At 38.0% G+C, this 23210-nt stretch overlaps 1 long non-coding RNA gene across 1 annotated transcript; it reads right to left on the bottom strand.

The window, feature by feature from the left end:
- Positions 1-1870: 1870 nt before the first annotated feature.
- LOC147600958 (uncharacterized) lies at positions 1871-17382 on the bottom strand. The gene is made up of 2 exons (XR_015258541.1): positions 17253-17382; positions 1871-2700 (listed from the first exon to the last, which is right to left on the bottom strand). It is a non-coding gene; the product is annotated as an uncharacterized LOC147600958 (long non-coding RNA).
- Positions 17383-23210: the final 5828 nt, after the last annotated feature.

The following is a 23210-nucleotide window of genomic DNA, read 5'->3' as shown; positions in this document are numbered from 1 at the left end:
TTGGATATTTCACTGTGGTGCAACTAAATCATGAAACTAAAAATCTACATGAGTATTAGAAAGCAGAAAGAATATCTGTGCTGTGAAGCAGTCATTCTTCATGTTATAGCTTCTCCGATTATGATAGATAAGAGCTGCTCTTCTGCAGCAAAATAGTTTGAAATATATGTATGTGTGTGATATAATATTAAGAAGAAAAGTAAAGTAAAGAAAGATATTGTATTTGTCTAGAAGTTGACAGCTGGATCACCAGCTAGTATAAATTCACATGCTGCTATTGAGAGTCAGAGGTATTACTAAATTGCTTAATGTTAAGAATCAAAACCTGAATATGTTGCCTGGTAATATAAAGATATTTCCATTCAAAATGAAGCAGAAGTCTATAGCTGCAAAAATTTTTGGAAGATTCATTAAATACAGTCTGTTACAGTAAAATATATTTTCAGGTGTACAAATAAATTATTCTATATATGGATATCAACTGCTAGCATACTATATAAAAATTCTATTCAGCTATAATGGTAATCTGGTATGATTAATTTTTTACGCAGTTTTATGTAGAATAATTGTTTGCACACATTTGTTTTCCTTCTTACTATTTTTTATTACATCGCTAAAGTTCATGGCCTAGGTCCACATTTTTGGTGAGGTGCTTTCCATTGCCATTTAAAATTCACTTTCTCGACTAAAGGTGCTTTTTCTTTTCTGCTTCTTACTGTTAAGAACCTACTAAAACTAACTAAACAGCAACTACACCTGTCAGTGCAGAAATAGTACACTTTATGCATACAACTAAGGACCAATAGCTATTAAATCTCAGAATAAGAAAATAATTACTTCACCTGCACAGTGTCTGTGCTGGAAAGAATTGCTTCCCCTTTGGAGTCACTCTTACGGGAATTTTTGATAGAAAATCCCTTTGGCCCTGAGGATGTGGCCATTAGCCTGAACAGGTCACTTCCAAAATTACAATTCTTCTTCTGTAACTTGTGCCATGAGCAGGAGTGGTCTATTAAGTCTAAGTTGTCCCCTAACTGAATTCAATTGTAAAAATCTTCCCGACTTTGAAAGATCCAGATTTACACTATAGGAAAGACTTATCTAATGCCAGGATCTTTACTTGGGTTCTGGACAGCTGGAAAACTTTACCACGTGAGATAGAAGTAACAGTATTGGTACTGGCAGGAGAGGGAGGATACTCGAAAAGTGCAGAAATTACCTGCAGGAAGGTTTACAGCTGTTCAGGGTGGAAGATGATGCGTTGTCCTCTTACAGAACATAATAAAGCATAAGTAGAACACTTTCTCTGAATTGTGGATAATAATAATAAAAAAGCACAGAATTTTAATCTGGTAAAATATAACTGCACGTCACTAGTGAAAGGTCTTCCTCTTTACTGTGTGTGCGTGGCTGCTTCCTGTCTCTTAATGGTTAGATGAGTAATTAGGTAAGAATTGTACGATACCTTTAATGTTCAAATGTCTTTTATAACTACAAATCATTAAAATTTGTTTCACTGTGACTGGGCAATAATGTAAAAAGTGATTTTATCTTCATACAGAGGTATCTGCCAACATGTCTGTGAAAGACTCGGCCTTTCCCTGTACAAGAAAATATTTTGCTAATTTTTAAATTTTGCTAATTTTAGAACTTCCTATTTTATTTTATTTCACTTGTTTGACCATGTTCTCAAAACCAGTAACATCTAATGAACTTTTGGAAGGTTGTTTTTTTTTAAAAAAAAAAAAAAGACAAAAATGAACTTGTCTTAACTATAGTGTGTATACTGGGAGAGACAGTTTACAGGGTTTTTTTCTTACCAAGCCATTTAATAGAGTGTGAGATTATTTTTTGCATTGAGAAAAATTGCTAGATTAAAATGAAGTGTTTTATTATTTCACCTGTTAATGAAGACATCAAAAGATTTTATAATACAAAGCTCTATGAGCCACTTCCCTTGAAAGGCAACAAGTCCTGATGAAATACTGCATATTCCACAGACTTTTCGATGTGCAAGATCAAGGCACCTTTCCGAATCAGCAAATCAACCTAATTTTTGTAAAGCATATTAAAAACTTTCTAAAAATCTGAAATCAAAATGAGTACTTGAATATAGATGCCATTATACTACAAAAATTTAAATATTTGCCTGGTACTTTTCAGTCAACTTCTACGTTGAATTAATGTTAACGTAAATTAAGTAACTACTATAATAATACAGTCTCATTGTAAAAAAATGCTGATGTTCTGTTGACGGAACAGAAAGAAAAGTAAATACACTGCTGTTAAATACACTTTATACATGACTGAAAAGTGGGGAAGAAACCAAACCTAACTTCTGAATTTAAAGTTTCTCTTTCTGGAATTTAGAGCAGATGTGCTCTGTAAAATAAGCCCTGGTACTTTTATTAAGGCCATGAAGTGGGGTTGTAAAAAGGTGCTGAAGCAGCTTCATGAGTCGTGGTTCATTAACTCTAATTGTCACGTCTGGATTCCATCTGATGGATGTTCATGTCTGTCCTTTCTCACATCCTTTTTCTCACTGTCTTCTGGTGACCGACTTCCAGAGCTACCTCTTTCAGAAGTATGTCCAGCACTGGACCCGGGTGATATTCTAAACTGCTTCAGTCATACTTGAATGTGTCTTTTTCTTGTTGGATTTTCTCCTTTTCTTGTACTCTTCCTGTGTGGAGCTTTCCTCTGGAGAGAGTAGAGCCATCATTAACAAAAAGCATTTTAGATTTTGACAGATTATGTTACATAAAAGTTTTCCTACTTGACAAGACTTATTTTTGGAGGTCAGAAAATTCTTACATACATTAAAAATAGAAAATGTAAAAGCCTTATGAAGCACCAAATGCCTTCTGATTTCAGGCTTGATATGGGGGAGTGAAGAAGCAATGTTTTTACATACCACCCACGTAAGACAACCACAAAATTTATAGTGTGTGGCCATCTGTGTGTTTCCCAAGTTCTTGTTTCTTTATTAGAATTAACTGTGAGCCAAAAGCAGAACATTAACTCTATGGAGAGTGGAAAAGATATGGAATAAGTGAAGAATGTTCCTCCCTTTATTTCAAGCCATTTGTAACTGGAAGTTGTGTCATGATCTTTTGGTGTCCTAAGAAAAGGAATTAATGCTTTCAGGCCAATGTCAAATAGCAGCTCTGTTTTTAGCAGTAAATATATTTATATGGGCATAGAACTACTTGTTTTTCCTCCTAGAATTTTTTTTTTTTTTTAAATTTGAGAACTTGGAATTTATTTGGCAAGTATAATTTGAAAACCTAACTAAAACCCCATGTCATGGCAACAGAAGGCATAATCTTTGGTTACTATAAAAGATTACAATTTAATTGATTTTCAGTGTGGCTTAAGTAGTGGTAAATACTGTTCTTTCAAAATAAGTAAATAAATAGTTCTATGTTGTTAAACATTAATTTCATTAGTATGGATGGTAGAGGGGAATTTTCTTAAATCAAGAGAAATAGGAGCTGTAAATTTGAACACATTTTCTGAGTTTATAAAATCAAAGCCTAAGATTCCATAAGGTTGTCTTTTCTCAGCTGTTAATGTTGTCATAAATATTTAAAATACCTTTAATTTTATATCCCTGATATACTGTGCCTAAAGAAAATAATTAATAAACTGCAAGCATGTGAAATAGTGGCAACACTTCTCATATTACTGGTTTTAAATCTATCAAATTGTTTATACATATAGACCCTGAAGTTTTGAAAAAAATTCTTATACAGCCATTTTGCCACTAATAGCAGATAGATAACTTCCTAGAAGTTATTACCAACATTAAATATCTATAAGTGTACTTATTTTTTTCAAATTTTTTTTTCAAGTGTATTCCATTTTTGTTAATGAATTTGTTTTCCTTCAGAATGCCACTGTCATGAGATATTCCTATAGAATTGTTTGATACTGATTTCTCAAAATCCTGTTGGCATTTTTGTGTCTTTTAAAATATTTCCCATGTTGTAGGATAGGAAGAAATATCACAGATAAACTGAGTATCCTACTTCCCACTTCCGTTATCTTGTTAAAAAGGTCACTTTACTAATTGACAAATGCAGTTGGATATAGTTATCTATATGACCCATTAATGTTAGCACAGTATTATTCTGTTTATTCAGGTTTATTGTATGAGCAGTGATTTAATTCTTTTAGTTATAATGCCAAAAGATACAATATGCCCAACAAAATCAAAACAGCCTATCTTATCCACGTTTCAACATGCATTGTGACTTTTATTAAAAGAATCTTCCTGTTCTCTCAAAAAAAAAAAAAATGATGCTACTATGTACTATCAACTCAGTCTTTCATTCTGGGCTCTGCATATTAGCCTTACTGTAATTCTTTTACAACCTTCACCTTTCTATCACTTATCCTAAGTCAGGATTTAACCGGTCCCCATTTAGCCATTTAAGCCCATTAATCTGTAATTCTGCAGTTTTCTCCATAGTATCCATGTGTCTGAGAACATAAAACAGAGATTAAAACTGATGGATTATTTGACAGCATCTCTGGTCTTTAGTCTCACCACACTTTTGTATTTTTAATTGTCTGAAAATTGCCTTTTTTCCCCTGCATTTTGTCTATAGGTGAGGAGCTCACTGGCTTTATTTTCACACTGCAATATCTTAACTGTAACCTGTTGTGGGCCTTTTAAATATTCTTTAATAACAGAAGAAGTGAGAGGTGTTTAACTATACTCATAAAGCATTTTTATGCAAAGCTTTCACTTCTTCAATCTCCGGTATTAATTCACTCCTTTGGCTTCCACTTTTCTTTTCCTCTGGGAAGCTCTACTGATTTCCTTCATGTTACAGTTTCATATGCACCCTAGTCCGTGTTTTTAGATGTTTGACCTTTATTAGCTGTATAAAATAGAATACAGTTTCTGCTTTGATAGTATCCAAATCCTGAAATTAATCATTAGGGAGTTACTCCATTTCCAGTTATTTTCTCTTGGACCACCACTGGTTGTTTTAAAGCTACAATCGTTACATAAACTGAACATACTTAGGCTCTGATATCTGATGTATACAATCTGCCATCAAAGAAAATGAGGCCAACATATATTTGACCTGTTGCATAAATTTGCAGCTAGGAAAAATATTATGTTCCCTGAGAAGAATGCTGGTGCCTTTAGATGTTATGAAGTCTAGTTTTAGTTTCTTTTTTTTTTAATCTTTTTTTTTTTTTTTTTTTTTGTTATTCCCTCATCTCCATCCACCCCTCCATACTTTCTTCAGAATTGGCTGGTCCTGAAGTCCTTAGGCATTTGTCTTCTTACCTTTAAAATATGCAGATTTGTTTTTACAGCCTTCCAAAATACAGTTATCCAATACTTAAAATATTTGTCTAACTTGTTCTTTAATTATCTTTTCCTCTACTTGAACTGTTACTGGACTCAGTTCTTTGCCTTTGTAATATACCTTTTTTTTTTAAAATTTTTCTTTCTGTTTGGGCTCATGAGTCTCATTTGTCTCACTGAGGCATGTTTCAAACATGGTCAATTTATATTAGCGTGACATGTTACACATGAGCCATCCTACCTGTTTGTATGAGTGTTCTTAACTCGCCCCACATGCAAGGCGAGTGGTGTTAGCTTGCATCTCAGTGAAAGAAGTTTTCAAAACCTCTGTGTTTAAGTTACACGGGTGTAGGTTCATGCATAGAGGAAGAGGCAATGTTGACTGTTTCTAGAGGGGGGAGGTGACACAGAGTTCTAGAAAAGTAGAACAGAAGGGGAGTGCTTGGGATTATCTCATCACTATTAATTTCTAATGCCTTTGGTATTAATTGCCTCACCATGTTTAAAATTTTTATAAATCTTTTTTTTTTTTTTATATGAAGAAGTCACTGAAAAGCACCTATTTTCTTTTTACCTTGACTTTGCCCTATTTTGCCTTTGTATTTTTAATTCCGCCTCACTCAGTGCTAGTATTTCCTCTTTCTCCTGACCCATTAGATTATCTTCTATGGAAATCCCATTAACAGTCTCTGAATATTTTGAAAGTTTTGGTAATGTTGTCTTTGGGTTTTTTATTCTCTCTTTTTTTTTTTTTCTTTAAAAATCTGTTAACTTCCTTGAGTTTGGAAAGACTTATTGAGAATGTTTATGGAAGTTAGGAGCATCCTTTGCCATGGAACAGGGAATACAGAAGTGTTAGTAGATTCCTCATTGTATTTAAATGGAAGTTGCATGAAATCCAATTGTGATGAGGAAACATTTTGATTTAAAAGACCTGACACTTTAAAAACATGTTTTAGAAATTATTTTTGTATTTAACCCTAGGTATCAGTTTTATTTAGTAGGGAGATTTTTTTTTTTTTTAAAAAAGTCAATGCACCAAAACCTTTCTTCTCTGTTATACACCAGTTTGAGCACAGATTTATGACATTTTCACAGAAATCTACCCCCACCCTTTCTTCCCACTCCATCAGCTACAAACAAAACATGTATGGAATTCAAGGCTATACAGTGAAGAATGCGGGATACTAAAAAACCACAAATATTATTTTGAGGTATGTTTCCAAGGTTCCAGCCAGGTCATGCAAAAGCCTACCTAAAGTCACTTGTCTATGCTTCTACTGCTGCCTCTATGTTTCTCAGGTACTGTTAGGTACTGGCTTGATGAGAGCTGCCTGGGTTCTGTGGAGTCAGAGGCAGAATGAGAGTTCAGGGAAATAGAAAGGACCTTGAGAGCCAAGCAGAAGTGTGAACTAATTCAGACACTCACATTTCACGTATTCCTAGCTACAAAATGAGTCTGAGTACTTGCTCATACAGGTAGCTTTGCAATGCCTTAAAAATTTCCTAGGGCATAGAGCCAGGAGAGATCCCTGAGATTGGCAAGCACTTTTCTTCTTAAATTCTTTCAGATGTGAATTCTCCTACACACAGAGAACTGGGAAGGCTCTATCCTACTTGCAAAACATACTCCTCGAAAAGCCCTTTCTAGACACCACACACAGCTGGGGTACAAGTGTATCATATTTCTAAGGGAAAAGTAGCATTAGTAAACAGAGAACAGGAGCTGGTGGAGTAATCTTATTTATCGCCTTCCTCCAACCCAAACTGTTAGTTTTTTAATCTGGGAAGGACTCCTTAACTTCTCTGGCACTTACTCTGCTATATCTTTATCTGCAACATTTACCTCCCAGGGAGAGGAAAACCGTTGTGTACTTCTGAGTTTAATAAGAAAGCTGTCCAACACACAAGTGTTACCCAACAATCAAAAGCAGTCCTATGACTCCAACATGGATTGAGTTGAGTCCTAAAATAATATATACCAATTCTTTAGAGATTCCTGGGAAAGTCTTAATGTTGAGTTCTAACTCCCACATCACCAGTTTGAAAACACAGGGCTGGTTTTTTTTTTTTTCTTCCTTTTCTATCCTCCCCTGTCATGCTTTTCAAAAGTGGCTTACTTTCCCTGGGTTTTGCCACATAAAGGAGTTAGTAAACTTTCCAGCCTATGTTTTGGGAGGCAAAGGAGTGACATGAAAGCACCCTGGTAATGTTTTTGTGTGTGGGAAGACTTACTGTAGGCCTGCTAGGTTTCCCTAGAAGTTTTCTCAGGGGGAAAAAAAAAAAAGCAAGACAAGAAAACTATCTTGCACCTAGTGACCCAGAGCTCTTAAATTTTGTATTTGATTTTGATATAGCTGTCTTTGAGTACTTCCGTTTCATTCTAATCAGCACAAATCATTCCATGGTCTGCTCACTGTGCCTTTTTTGAGTTGAAACCCTGAATTCAATCTGCACTTAACAGAGCAGTGGCAGATGATGTTTATGAATGGAAGCATCTCCTTGGTGCTTACACTGAGTGAACTAGAGGCAGAGAGGAAAGGCACTTGTTGCTACGAGGTTTTCCTCCTGCCAGCCAAATTCTACAATTAGCCAAGCACCCATTCTTGTTTTCTCCTTTTCTACCCTGTGAATATTCTCCTTCCTAGTAGTGTGCCTCTTTCAACCCTTTCTGCCCTATCCTCGAGCAATTTGGTATAGGTCCTCCAGTGAACTGGGAGCACAGCCGTTGCTCAAATTACAATCACTTAGCAGGTAAGACCACTCCTGTAGGAAGTGGAAAACTTCATTTCAGTGCCTTCCTCAAGGCAGCATAACTACACCACAGAAAATGCTAACCACCAAATAATAACCTAAGCTGTAAGTGTGCAGAAAATAATTAAAATTCAATAGGCTTCTGCTGTGGTTTGTGCTTATGCCCAGAGGAAGGCGCACAAGTGAATCTTCTGAGGAGTTAGTTTGTTTGTATTACTCTGGCAGCTTTGTACTGCTGGGAGAGCCGTGAGCCCTGCACGAAGAAGGGAGGTTGTGCCTCCTGTGAAGCCCTGATGTGTCCTGCAGACCAGCCCATGGGGGGATTTGGGACTCATTGCTATGTGCAGCATTGCATTCGACCCGATGCAGTACTTAGAAATTAAGTACTGCTCAGCATGCAGTACAGGACATACTGGATCGGCTTGCCAGTATCCTCTCTGACCATTAACAAATACTTATTAACTTTTAGAGAAAGAGTTAAAGAATCAGAAATGTGTAGAGTGAGTCTTCCTCAAAGCATGCTGCTCTCATGAATTTAGGATGTTCTCAGATGTTTAGGAAGTTCTTTGTTCAGCATGCCCAGCCTATGCACAGCAACTGACATGTTCAGCTCTGGGTTCAGATGCCTAACAGTTAGGGGAACCAAGTCCTTCCTCAGGTATGATCCTCAAACTTTTCTAGTCTTCTTTCTTATCACCTTCATACATCTCTTCCTCTTTTGGCCTCTATACCTTTACTTGCACACTCCTAGCAACTAAAATTGCATAAAAATTCCATTCAGCCAAAGTAATCACTATAATTATTTCTAATTTAATACAGTATTTTATTTAATTATTCTGCAATTACCTGCAAATTTTCACCTCTAAGGCTATGCCTGGGTTGCCATATAGATAGTTGTGTTTCAGCATTTCCTATAGTTCCATCTAGTGTAGGCTCTGCTGTTACTAAGTAGCTGCACTGGGGGTGGTCCCATTCAGCTTTTTTTTTAAACAAAGTGTAAAAAGGCCCTATGTTTCCACTGTGCAATGACAATCTGAGTTTAGTAGTACATCTACAAATTATGCTACAAGGTATACTTACCCCCTAAACCTCCACAAGTCTTAAGTATATACATGTGCACATATACATAATACAGAGAAGAATACTAAATATAAAAATCCTCCTACATTAGCCAGGCTAATTCTCTATAATTTTTAATTGCTTTATTTTAAATAATGAAATTAGAAACATAATGAAATTAGAAACATAATTATAATATAGTCTCACACTTTCACTATCTTCAAACACTTGAATGCTTGGGGCACTTACATTTTGAGAATGTCCTCTTCTTGCCTTAAAGTTAACCTTTCCTTAGGTGTAGTACTGGTCTTAAACAAACATTTTCTATTTTGGTTTTAGGATTAGAAGTTGTTTTTTTGAGCATGAATCAAATCTAGTTTTATTAGTGATTTGTGAAAGAGACATTCAGGCCAGCAAAATCTGTCTCTCGACTTGGAATATTTATAAAACTAAAATCTGACATTTTTTAAACTGCATCAGAAGGAAAGTAACAAGGTAACTTTCAATTGTTGTCGTGGTTTTGTTTAGTGAGGGGGGGCCTAAGGTGGTAGCTTCTGTAGGAAACTGCTAGAAGTCGCTCCCCTTTCTTCAGTGGACTTGGCCGGGCCTAGGGCGGACCCGCTGCTGGCCAAGGCCGAGCCGATTGGTAGCAGAATGTCTCGTGATAACGCCTTTGCGATAACATATTTAAGAAGGGGAAAACAGAAAAAAAAAAAGAGAGAGGAGAGAAGATGTGAAGAAGCTGAGTGGGGGCAGAGGCGCAGAGGGGGAGGCGCAGGCCTCATGGGCCTTGCAGGCCTCACCCTCTGGCCTCTCGCCAGGCAGCCGATTCGGCCCGACTCGGTCCAGCCCGGCTGCAAGAAGTGGAGAGGAGATGAGAAGTGAATAAGATGTAAAAAAGATCCTGAGAGACATCTACCAGCCTGTTGTGAGGAACGGCTGCAGATGCCAAGGTCAGTTCAGAAGGAGGGGGAGGAGTAATGCAGCTCCTGGCCAAGATTCCCCTGCAGCCTGTGGTGATGACCATGGTGGAGCAGGTTGTCTCCCTGCAGCCCATGCAGGTCCACAGAGGAGCAGAGATCCACTTGGAGCCCGTGAAGGACCCCGTACTGGGGGAGGTGGATGCCTGAAGGCAGCTGTGGCCCGTGGAGGGCCCGCTGGGACAGCTGTTCTGGAGAGACTGCACCCGTGGAAGAGATGACCCACGCCGGAGCAGTTCCACGAAGGACTGTGGCATAGGGGTGGGACCCCACAACGGAGCAGGGGAGGAATGTGAGGAGTTCTTCCCCCGACCATGAAGCAGCGGCGTGAAACAACATGTGATGAACTGACCACAACCCCCATTCCCTCTTCCTCCCTGTGCCGCTTGGGAGGGGAAGGTGGTAGAGATAATGTTAAGCTTGGGAAGAGGGAGGGGTGGGGGGAGGTTATCTTGTTCTCTGTCTCATTCTCCTGCTGTTTGTAGTAATAAATGAATAGTTTTCCCCAAGTCGAGTCTGTTTTGCCCGTGACGGTAATTTTAAGGATTTCTGCCTGTCCTTATCTCAAACCTCGAGCCGTTTTTCTTATATCATCTCCCCCTATTCTCTCGGAGGGTGGGGGGAGTGAGAGAGAGACTGCGTAGTCTGGTCCTGATCGGGGCTGAACTACGACAATTGTAAAGAAAGAAATAAGGGAAAGCTGGCACGTGCCTCGCTCCTCTCATGGGTGTCAGGACCGCTCATTTGGTGCTCTGATAATATTCTTAGATGAGATGTGCCATGACTGTGGTCAGTTCTCAAAATGGTTCTGATTCTGAAGTCTGAGTGAGTTTTTCCTACTAATTTCAGTAACCTTAATTTCTAAGTACTACCAGCAGTAAAAGGGACACATCCCATATACTGAGGAGTCTTACATGTTCAGGTAATTTTATTAATTTTAGAAGACATTATTAAAAATTCTGTTGCAAAACCCAAGTAATACTTCTGTGTTCGGTGTCTATAATGTGGCATAACTTCTATTATAAATTGTGTAAGGATATTATTGCCATGTTTAAAGCAGTTATTGAAAAACAACTATTTTATTGCTACATTGTCAAGCAGAGTATTAAGGAGCTCAGATTTATAGTTGATTTTAAAACAAGAAATGTAAATTCCAGAACTCTAAATTCTTTTCTATCAAATTAAACAAAATTTTACTATCATCTCACTATTTAAGTAAGCAGGATACCTCTGAATATTTAATAATACAAGTATAGTTTTGGCCTCTTATTAGGAGTTACAGTATTTTAAGGGCCTTTCATAGAGGGCAAAATCAAACACTAAATACAGAAGGAACATAGTCAATAAATAAAGATCATGATCATAGCAAAGCCTAAAAACTACTAATTGTATTATTCTAAGCAGTGACATAATCTTTAATAAGACCTGAGAGCAGCCTGAGAATAGTGGAGCAGCAGAGATAAAAAAATCATTAAGCAACTGTGTAATCTCACAGTCTTTGACATTATTAATTATGCTGCCCCATGGAGCGAAGCAAAAAAAAAAAAAAAAAAAACTCTCTAAGCATGACTATTGTGCTGGTTAAGAGTTCGAAAACATTTACTTTGAGAGCAGAATGCGTCAAGCATATGAATTGTGTGATTGCCCCTTCTCACAGAAAGGAATAGATACCAAACTATCCAATGAATGTAGGTGACTCAGTGTTGTTACCAAGATGGTGAGAAAGGTCCCTTAGTGACTAAAGAAAGGTTAAACACTAGTTCCCCAGGTTTCCTTCTGCAGATCTAATACTGTTGTTATGTGCCAAAGCATGTAACACCTTTACATATTCTTGTTTTCCCTAATAAGAACAAGTGCAAAACCAAGTCTCTTGCTCTAACCTTGTCTCTAGCTCCTGCTCTCAAGTTGCTCCTATTTAAAATTTATTGCAGCGCTCATGACTTGGCCCTTATTCTTTTCATTCTGTAAAGTAGTAGCTGATGTACAACACTCGCTGATTCCTTTGATTGGATTTTGGAAATTTTGGCTGTTGTAATTTTTCTAGAAATAATTTGTTCTTTGTAAATATGTAATCACTGAGCTTGCTTGAGCCTTTGTTTTTATAAGAAAGAGAAATAGGCAGGTCTTTGTCTGCAAACTTATGTGCTTGCAGTATTCTGTGTGACTCCATGGCCTTACAAGGCTTAGCAGCTGTTCGTAATCAATAGGAATTCTCATTAGAGAAATAATGGAAATATTAAAATTTCCTAATATACAGTGTATTAAAAATATTAAAAGTATCCTAAACATTTTGGAGAATAAAAAGTTCTTAAGTGCATTTACTGTTTGCAGTTATTGTCCAGCACATGAGTACTCAAATCATTACAGAGGTTTATAGATGAATCTTCAAAGTGATCAGCTCAGACAACCTCAACTTTTATAGTCACTGTTCTTAAGTATCAAGGTTAAAAATAAGTCTTGAAAATGTCTGGTTTCATTCTCATGTTCCTCTTTGGGTTTTTTTAAATACAAATCCCATCCTAAGTCTCTGCACCCCATGTGAGCAAGCCGAGATTGTTAGTCAGGCATGCATGATGAAATGGTGTGTCCTGCTGGCATACTCCAGTACCCTCTGATATTGCTTATGATGTAAAGGATAAAGTAAATTAAAATGCATCTTGTTTCTTGTCACCACCCATGGGAGCTAGGCAGAATCTCTGTGTCTTCTTCCGTAACGTATAGCTCTCTTAGTCAGCTGTATTCATAGCTTATGTGGCCATCCTGGCTTCCAGTGCATTTTATTTAAGCTCTGGCTGTATAGAAGGCTCCTAAGATGTACACTGGATGATCTCAACTCTGATTTTAAGATTTGCCCTGCCATGCAGCTCTGCCTGACAGACTGCTTTGTTTAGTGTATGTCGAGGGGATGTAGCATTCCCCTGTCTTTGCCTTTCCTCAGAAGTGTAGGCTAATGGTTCATGCTACCTCCCAGAAAATTCTCCTAACGAAAAATTGTAAGAAGTGCTTGAGGTATTATTTTAAGAGCAGATTATTTATTTCAAGATACTTAAGCAGTCTCCAACACAGAGATCAGATTTAAAATTCCTCAGCCTGAGGTGTTTTTCTCGTGTGACTATAAAGTCAGACTGCTTCTTGCTTGTTCTCTCTTTCATGTTCTTGTTTGCACCCCTTCTGTGCGGCGGCAAACTCCTGGCAGCAGCCATCAGAACCTGCCTCGCGGTCCATCACTGTCTACCTTCCTGGAGAGGGCATCTTTTCATTGAAATCCTCGCAGGTTTGAGAATGGCTTTAAGCTAATCCATACTTCCTAAATCCCGGTTGACTGGGGATGGTAGCAAAAGAGCTGCTGCTTTTCTGTCTGCTTGCTCACAGAGGCTCGGTCCCTCATGTAGCCAAGCAGACCTTAAGCGTTAGGACTGGAGAGACACTGAAGTTCAGAGCTGCTCTTGTAACTCACATTTCTTACCGACAAACCTCCCAGCTGCCAGCTCTCCTGTACAGGTAGCTAGGCATCAAGTTCAGCGTATTCTGAACAATCAGGCTGGAACAAATAATTGGAAAACTTGAATACAGTGTTTAACACAGTGTGTCATCTTGACTTTCACAGAAGGATGGTATTTACCTTATTTACCTTACTAGAGCTTTTTGAAATACAATTTTTATCATAAAAATACCACAACTCCCTTTTAATGAATACAGACAGAATCCTTCCCTAGATTTCTGTATTAGTGGCAGAGTTATGGACTTTGTATGAGCGGGGTGGGAGAAGGCATTGAGGTGCCTGTAAGAGAATATAGATCTTAAAGAATTTAAGTAATTTCAATTCAAGTAATTTAAATTGGCAATCTTAACTTAACAAAGTAACTTAAAATAGGCAATCTTTCTTTTTCTTTTTTTTTTTTTCTGGAAAAAAAAACCCCAAGTATATTTATAGATAAGGAGAAACAAATTTTATGGGGGAAGGAGTATTGCTTGCTAGTGTCCTCCTTACTGTTTTGCCATTTGGATTATGCTGCCTAAGTGGAGCAAAACAGTAAATTTATTCTCCTGAAATTCAATTAGTGTATATGAAATCGAGTTTTCCTGCGGCAAAAATCTGCTAAGTAAATAGAAGCCCTCCCTTGCATGCACCTGTATTTGGAGTAGCTTGTCACGCTGTGGAGATGTGAATGGCGAGATGGGCATTTTAATCTTCAGACTTGAGATTTCATTTCTAACAGACACTGCTGAGAGCAAGGCTTCCAGGAATTCATGTGTTGTTTCTGGTCTTTGCAAGATAATTCTTCTCCAAGCAGCACAGCTCATGGTGACTAGAGAACTCCCTCCAGTGGGAGATTTATTGCATGAACTCTGCTTGAAACTGTGCTCTTCTAATGACTGTCTCTCTTTGGCAGCAAATGCATCACAATCTGTTAATGCCTTGCTCTCTTTTGCCTTTCCACAATAAATCTGTAATCTTTTATATTTCTTCAAACAGAACTCTACAAAGCACATTATGCTTTGCTTCAAGGAGCTGTGGTTTGGTTCCTGAGAGGGATACAGGTCAAACAGCTAAAGGAATTAAAGCCAAAGCTTACCTGCTACACGCAAGAAAGAATCAAAAGAAACTAGAAGACTGCTTCCCCACTGTATTGTTTATATAGAAGTGCAACGGTGGCACTGGGACATGAAAATTATGTTCCATATAATTTGCGACAGTGGTTTTAGTCTCTTCTAAAAGGGCAGCTGGAAAAGTGTCAGAATGACACATCCACTATAGATCTCCAAGCAGTTTGCGTTCTAGTCAGCTTTTGCTCTAATCTGTGTCTTGTACCTCTGGTTGTGCCAAATGCTAGCTGTGCTAGCATGCTATCCTACTTGTAAGGAACAATATGTAATGACAGAAAAAAAAAAGTCTTATAACAGATGCAATGAGTATATTCTTGGTCTTGCATCTAGGTTTTCTGTAGGCTTTTGTAGTACTTCCAGAAGTTACTATTATGCATAGTATAACGATAATGATGCATGCCTTATTTTAAGTTTAATTTTCTTAAGTTTCATGTTCCTTAGGGTTATGATTTGGAAATAGAAATCTTTTGACAACAAAACAGGTGCAGAACATGCTTTGACTATAGAAATTTCCTTGTGACATATCCAGTGAGACCCTTCTGCATTTTTCTGTAGTGCCCATCCTTAATGCAACAACGTAACTCTATCCCGTACTTGTTCAGTGCCCTTCTTCAAGCATCTCAGTTGCCATATTATTGGGAATTTGTTTTAACAGGGCCTCAAATAACCTGAATTCAGGGGTTATTTCACTGCAGAGTAAGTGTGATTTGTTCTCACAGCAGTCCTGTCCAAGGCTCTTGCACACAAGGCACTTTGAATATCATCTTCACCAGGGAACATGAGGCTCTGCCGAGAATACCAAGGTTTATGAGACGTTTGGCACCTAGGAGCTCTGTTCGCATATTCTCATATAGTGCTCGGTAGAAGATTCATCTTTCTCTTTGCAAACTGAATGGGTGACTGTGGTGATAAAAAACACTAGAAGGGGAAAACTCTCATGCAGTTCTGACACTAAGGAGATACCATCAGAGCTGCTCCCAGTACATTGCTGTAGTACGTTACTGGGGAAGATGAGGAGAAGGAAGGTAAGACCTCACCTTGTCTTTGCACACTTGCAGGTGTAAGTTTAAAATCAGTATGACTCCATTAACTTCCCTTTTTAATCTTCTAAGACACATCTCAGTTATAGACAGGTGAAATGGTGTCTCACTTTCGTGTTTGTGCCTGTGCAACATTTCTCTGCAGATATTTGTTTGCTGCCATGGGGACTGCACGCTTTCTAGCACATCAGCATATACTTGCCCCGTCCTCGTTAGAGCGTGAGTATTTGCTGCTCTTGCCACGTTGGTACAATGGGCTTCTCACAGGAAAAACTGCTTGTGTCCACGCTGTCTGAATGAGGTCAGTTCTCATGGCAACCACACTTTATCTGCAGAAATGTGCATTGTTTCCTAACAGTTTCCCCTTCTGTGCAGAAATGATGTAAAAACCAAGGGAGCAGAAGAGCAAGAAAGAAACGTAATTGGCATGCAAGCAGCAAGCGCTGTGACGCTTATTTAGCTTTCACACTGATCACTACTCTTTCACAAATTATTAAAGTTTTACAAGATGACATATGTTAAGAACACTCCATTAGTGTTCTCAGCAATATGTCCACAAAATGAATTTATTTTTAGACAGAAATCAGGTTAACCCAGGATGGGTTACAGTCAGATGTGGCAGAAACCAACAGCGATATTGCTGCGTGCCTCAGGAGATTATTTCGGTCACTTCCTCCCTCCCTCCTTTCCTTCCCCCCTTCTCCCGTTTGAGGAAGCTCAGAAAGGCCAGGGTGATCCCATGGGAGGCTGGGCAGAGGAGAGGAACTGCCTTGTTGGTGGGGACTGCCAGAGGTCCCTGCTCCCTCTCCACTCCAGTGGCCCCAGTGAGGCTTTTGCCAGCAAGGGATTAGGTGGCCCGGTGGCAACTGCGGCAGCGCTACGCCTGTAACACGGGAATTCTCCACTGATGGTGTAAGGTTATCTTAAATCTCCTTTGTAGAACTAGCAGGGAATCGGATTGGGTTGTTTGTTTTTTTTTTTTTCCCTAGATTTCAAAACCTTTTGAATGGGAGAAAGACACCCTCTGAGCTTTTAATGGCATTTTCACTCTTTTAAAAGGGAGCAAAGACTTGGCCTCAGCCTAAGAAAAACAAACATTTACCTTGATTACAAGAACATCCTCAGTTACGCCAGTCTTATAACTCCTCAGACCACAAAGTAGAGCTGCTGCCAGGAGAAAAGCCTCCCCCACAGAGAACAGCCACTTACTCACCGGGAGGCTACCTGCAGGGCTGCTCTTGACAGAGTGGCACAGCTCTTTCCAAGTTGGCAGATCTGCCTTTAAAAGTTCTTGCTTTCATATTTTAATGCAGTTTCTATGCTTATGAGATGCCTTAACTGATTGCTCTCTGCCCTTTGTATGGTATTCACAAAGCTACTGTCAGGTACTGTAAGTCTACCCCCAAGATTGATCGCAAAACCAATAATTAGAATTTTAGTTAGTTAAAACTGTAAAGTACTATATTTATTTTAGATCATTACCTTCTTTGTTGTCATGGGGGTCACTGTAGATAGAAGCCAGGGTAAACAAGGAGAAAATGACAAAAGCCAGCAAGATGAAAGCTACTTCAAGGTTTGTGAAGGGCAGCTCCATGAACTGTTACTGCTTCGCCTAGGAAAAAGGGTGAAATACTTATTCCGCTGGCTGTGGCAAGGGACTGCTCTCAATAGAGTAGTGAAGCCTTTAGTCAGAAGGATACTAGATCCTGGTCAAACTGGTTAAGTAACTTTAGCAGGTAAGGAAACAATACTGCTGACTCATACAAGAATGCAAGTTCAAGCCTTTTACTTAGGACATACTACGTGGCTCTAGGGGATATTTACAGCAGTTACTAAAGTTAAGTTGTGCTTAACTGGATGTCTAGATCGATCTGTATCCTATATTTATTATATACATATTTATGTGCAATGCATTTGACAACAGGAACATATTTTGACTCTGAAAGAGTAGTAAATAAAAAGTATCTGTAAAGATCTGTAGGAAAACATAGATTTTCTTAACAGTAAAACTGCTAGTATTTAAAACATCTGCCTTCTGTGAGTGGAAAGTTTACATGTATGAGAGAAAGCCCTGACATTACAACCAAATTAAAATCAAATCCCAATCAATAGCTAGTCCAGGGATTCTGAAGTCAATGCAAATTTAAAGTGTTTGGTTGCTCACAGGATTTAGCTCTAAAAACCAATCTTCCTGAAATCTCAAAACCAAGGAGTCCCCAATACATTTGTACAGAGAAGTTGTGAGAAATCAGAAGCATATAAAAAACTATGAAAACAGCTTGCAGTAAATAAAAGGAAGCCGGCACTTACTGACTGCTAGGAATTTGTGTGTATATTCCATTGGAGTTTCTTCAAAATCATCCCAGTTCTGGGAAATGATTCAGTATCATGGACTGAGTTAATCACTCGCAGCTGGAAGGACCTAATGTAACGTGGTTCCCTTAGGCTGCCTCAGTTGCTGCCTTGCCCGTAGCATGTACTGTCCACGTCAGAACGGAGAGTGGGGAAAGTGGAAGGAGAAGGCGCAGCTCAACAAGTTTTTTTTTCTTGCACCTGCCTTCAGGATGCTGGCGATACGCAAGCAAACTGAAGTGACAGAAGTTGTATCAAAGCCATTGAGATAGTTGAGAGTGAAGTTTGTACATTGTAAATCATGTTGAATTTTAAGCCCTAGTAAAAGATTAACATAACTGTAAACAAGACTGACTAACGTAAGAAAGAAACTCAGCTCAGTGAATATATCAGTAAGAATTTTTAAATTCAAATCCATGCTGATATAAGGAATAAATATTGGAGTGATGTGGCTGTGTTAACAAGAACCAAACCTGTATAGATGCAACTTATGTGGAAAATGGTCCTTTTGAAGGATCTTTCTGATCATTTTCTGAGGATTTTTTTTTTCTGTAAAGTCTTGGTCTGAAAAACACAAATACCATTTATACAAACTAAAGCACCAGCCACCTCTGATTATATTAGCTACATGTTAATTAAAGGAGATTACTTAACTATAATTTTTAAAATATTATTTTAAAAATATTATTCTATTATTTTAAAATATCAAATATTTTGACATTACTATTTTTGAGTTCTGATCTTTTATATAGTGATCTAAGCAGGAATATTTCCACAGCAGATGAAGGAGTGATGCTTATGAAACCCACTATCAATAACAACTGAATAAAATGGGAGCATGTGGAGATGATTTGATCTCTGTCACATCTAATGTATCTTCTTCTGGATCATTTTTGCAACAGATATTTCATTAGGAGCTATTATAAATCTTTCTTTATGATTTCTAAGAGTGAAAACATAGTTGCAAGCATCAGAACTTCTCTGTCTCTGTGATGGATTAGTTCCTTACTCCATTCTATTCAATAAAAAAAAGAATCACCTGTTCTAGTCAGAGGTAAACCTACACCTATGTATCTATTGAAAAATCTGTTATTGACTATTTATGCATCCTTTTTCTTTGCAACAGAGAATATTTATATATCTGCCTGAATTTAGATGTGAGTTCAGAACTTACAGCTTTTCCTACATACAGAGCGAAAGTCTTCCATTGTCACATATGTCAATAAAGCTGTTGAATCTTTCAAGCTGATAAAAAATGAAATTGTGTGCAACTAAAGAAGGGGCCTGATTTCTGCAAGCAGGCTACTGTTGGTGAGAATTTTTTATATAATAGCCTGCAATTTCTTTAAGGGAAGTCATTAAGCCCCGAGGAGAGGGACTTGAGAGTGATGGTGGACAAGAAACTCAACATGAGCTGGCAATGTGCCCTTGCGGCCCGGAAGGCCAACTGCATCCTGGGCTTTCATAGAATCATAGAATCATAGAATTGTTTAGGTTGGAAAAGACCTTTGTCAAGAGGAGCATGGCCAGCAGGTCAAGGGAAGTGATTCTCCCCCTCTACTCTGCCCTGGTGAGACCCCACCTGGAGTACTGTGTCCAGCTCTGGAGCCCCCGACATAAGAAGGACATGGACCAGTTGGAGAGGGTCCAGAGGAGGGCCGTGAAGATGATCAGAGGGCTGGAGCACCTCTCCTATGAAGAGAGGCCAAGAGAGTTGGGGCTGTTCAGCCTGGAGAAGAGAAGGCTCCAGGGAGACCTCATAGCAGCTGTCCAGTACCTAAAGGGAACCTACAGGAAAGATGGAGAGAAACTCTTCAGTAGGGCCTGTTGTAATAAAATGAGGAGTAATGGTTTTAAAATAGAGGGAGATAGATTTAGATTAGGTATTAGGAAAAAAAAATTTTACAATGTGAGTTGTAGAACACTGGAACAGGTTGCCCAGAAAGGTGGTGGAAGCCCCATCTCTGGAAACGTTCAAGGTCAGGTTGGATGAGGCTCTGAGCAACCTGATCTACTGGGGGATGTCCCTGCTCCTTGCAGGGGGGTTGGACTAGATGACCTTTGAAGGTCCCTTCCAACCATAACCATTCTATGATTCTATGATTAAGCAAACCTGATATATTTTGTATTTTTGTGCATATGTGTATAACGTATTCATTTATGTAAATGATATTTTTACCTATACCTCATTGAGTAGTTAAACATCAGTCATGAAACCTTAGAGATTAGGCACAAGAAGAAAAAAATAATCTGAACAGCCATCAGTAAAAGAATTGATGGTTGATGAGACTTTTGAAAGCTTCTAAGTCCCATTGAAAGTAACTGGAATATAAGCTCCATAGCTGTCTAGCGCATCATATTGTTTTCTCTTTGCTGTTGGCAGTATTGATTGCCTGCCTGCCATACCTTAAGAATTGGTACAAGTAGAGCCATCTACTGCTGCTGAGGTATAACTACCACTAAAAAGAAAGACAAATCATAAACAGTAAAAAAAAGGTGCTAATTCTGAATTTATACTTACATATATAAAAATACTTGTCTGAATTAAGACAACCCTTATTACCAAAATTATGCATGTGTCAGAATACAATTGTATTTTGACTTAATATTACAAACCACAGAACATTATAATAAACTATTAAATGGCAATGTTCATCTACTTGTACATTGCCCATTGTACACTGAGAAAATATCACATCTTCTTGGAGACCAGTTCAATGGAGACCTGTTCAATGAAAATGTGTTCAGTGGAAGATAGGCATCCTCTGCCTATGTCCTACCATTGTCATGAACACAGAAAGTCTGCAATATTTGTTAAAAATAGAAGGTTTGTACCCCATATTGAGGTCTTATTAGTACTTTAAGAAGGCTTCACAAACAGACACAATTTCTGTTTAGATATCCACAATGAGGCTAAAAAATAGAGGGGGTTAACCCCTCAAATATGGCAAATAAAATGTGAAGTTATTTGACATAAATCTCCAAGTGCCTAAGCCATATTTAAAGTTCAAGTTATTTTTGTATCTTTGTAGGAGTAAGAGTTAAACAGAAAGATTAAGAATAGACTGAAAAGCAAACACCTTATTTAGCATCGTCGTCTTCAGAGCAAAACCAGAGGTGCTAGTGTGCAGAAGAGAGCTGTCTTTCAGTTCAAAAGCATTGGGAAGGTGTTCATAAGTAACCTGTCTTTCCCATGAGGTCTAGTACGCTCTCACTGTCTACCTGGAAAACTGTGTGAACTCTCTCTTCTCTCCCCAATAAGATGCATCTTTTGCATTTGTTACAGGGACTATTTACGTGAAACTTTTAATCTTCCTTAGAGGCTGACAAGTCTACCGTAAGTTTTCAGCTAGGGGAGACCCTTGTTTTAGGAAAATGCCTTAAAAAAAAAATACCAGTAGGTCAAAAATAGCTGGAAAATAAAACCTGTGTTTTGAATATGAATAACCTTTCCAGTGCATGGGTTGTTCACCAAGTTTGTAGTATCATTCTCCATCAGGGAAAGCAGGTTGTAGCAAGCTGGGTAGAAATGAGGAAAAGAAGAATGTGCAGATGTGGAAAGAGATGCTGGTGGTGACAAAATAAAGATAAAAGCCGATAACCTTGCAAAGAAAATGGACTAACCTTCACCATTACTATGTGTTTACAAGGATACTGTCGAAATACTGCAAAATTGCCTTACTTACAGCTGTGGACATTTTAATGGAAAACAATGAAACTTCAGATCTTTGCAATGAATTCTGAGAGTTCTGGAATTGGATTAACTTGGAAAAAGATAGGCAAGGTCAAGATGATTTTTGAAAAGTTGTCAAAAGGTTTTTATTAAAGTATGTGTATATATATATGTGTGTGTATATATATCCCTTTATAACCCTCTAAAATCAGATAAGACTTACAGAATGTTCAGTTGTGGCCAAAACCAAATGATGTGTCTCATGATTTATCAGTTTACCAGGTGGGGGAAACAGACTCAGCACCAGAGCTGGTGTTTGAATGTTGTGTAATGTTTCTTTGTCCAACCTTTTTCAATGAACCTAGTTCAATGACCGGATTCCTCAGATTTTTATTTTCTAGGTTAAATTCTGGCCCCACTGGGATCTTTAGAAAGCTGATCCGTTACGCCGATGTGTCTTGCATTTCACTAACTCTGTAGCAGGTTCCTTCACAAATGTTTGTGGACATGTGTGAGACAACTGAGAAAATAAGGAACTAACTGTCAGGACTAATTGTATATATCGTGACCTTAGAAAAGATGAAAGAAAAATGTGAGATTGAAAAGAAAAGAAAAATACATCATTTCTCCAAGCAGGGCTTTTAATTTTATAGGTTAGACAAAGACAGAATGGAGATTAGAATAAGAACTTAGTGAGAGCTGGACAGAATTAAATCCATAATTTGAAGCTTTTTTTTTTTTAAAATCTATGGACATTTTTTTCTAGTCTAGGTTCTTATTGTCAATAAAAATTTCATTCCTTTTCTACAGGAATGATAAAGTAAAATTGTAGGAAAAAAATTAATATGGGACAGGTAGAAAATATGAAGCAAATGTATATTCTACGTACCTACATACCTCTTCCTGTCACTGGAAAGAATGCTGCCAATGAAGTGGAAGTAACCTTTATGACAGTGCTTGCATTTAGTCTAAGTTCTTATTGCTTTTGCAGAGGAACCTCCTTATACATTGACCCTGCTGCCACTGGTAGTGTTGATCACTTCTGAAAGAGAACTGTGGGCTTGACCCCGTAGATAGTATACTCAACTCAATAAAGTATCAGAAAATGAGGAAAAGTAATATACAAACTTTAAAAATTTTCTGCTTTAATTAAAATCCAGCTTTGTAACTGACAGAAGTGATTTGATCTCATAAAAATGGTTGACAAAACCAAATAAAATGCAAGGGTCAAAAAGTGAGTTATGAAAGTGTAATGTCTACAGGTTCAATCCAGTGATTGTTCTTATTGCTGATAACATGAAGTACCCACTTTACATAGGCCAAGCTAAGCAAATGTAAGCTTTGTACGCTATTAATTTCAGTTACTTGGCTTAATGCAGTGGAACATATATCATTGGTCTCAATTGTATTTCTAG

The sequence above is a fragment of the Chlamydotis macqueenii genome, chromosome 4 (assembly GCF_036417535.1).
Source record: "Chlamydotis macqueenii isolate bChlMac1 chromosome 4, bChlMac1.mat, whole genome shotgun sequence".
NCBI classification, from domain to species: domain Eukaryota; kingdom Metazoa; phylum Chordata; class Aves; order Otidiformes; family Otididae; genus Chlamydotis; species Chlamydotis macqueenii.
This window is presented reverse-complemented; position numbering and strand designations above follow the sequence as displayed.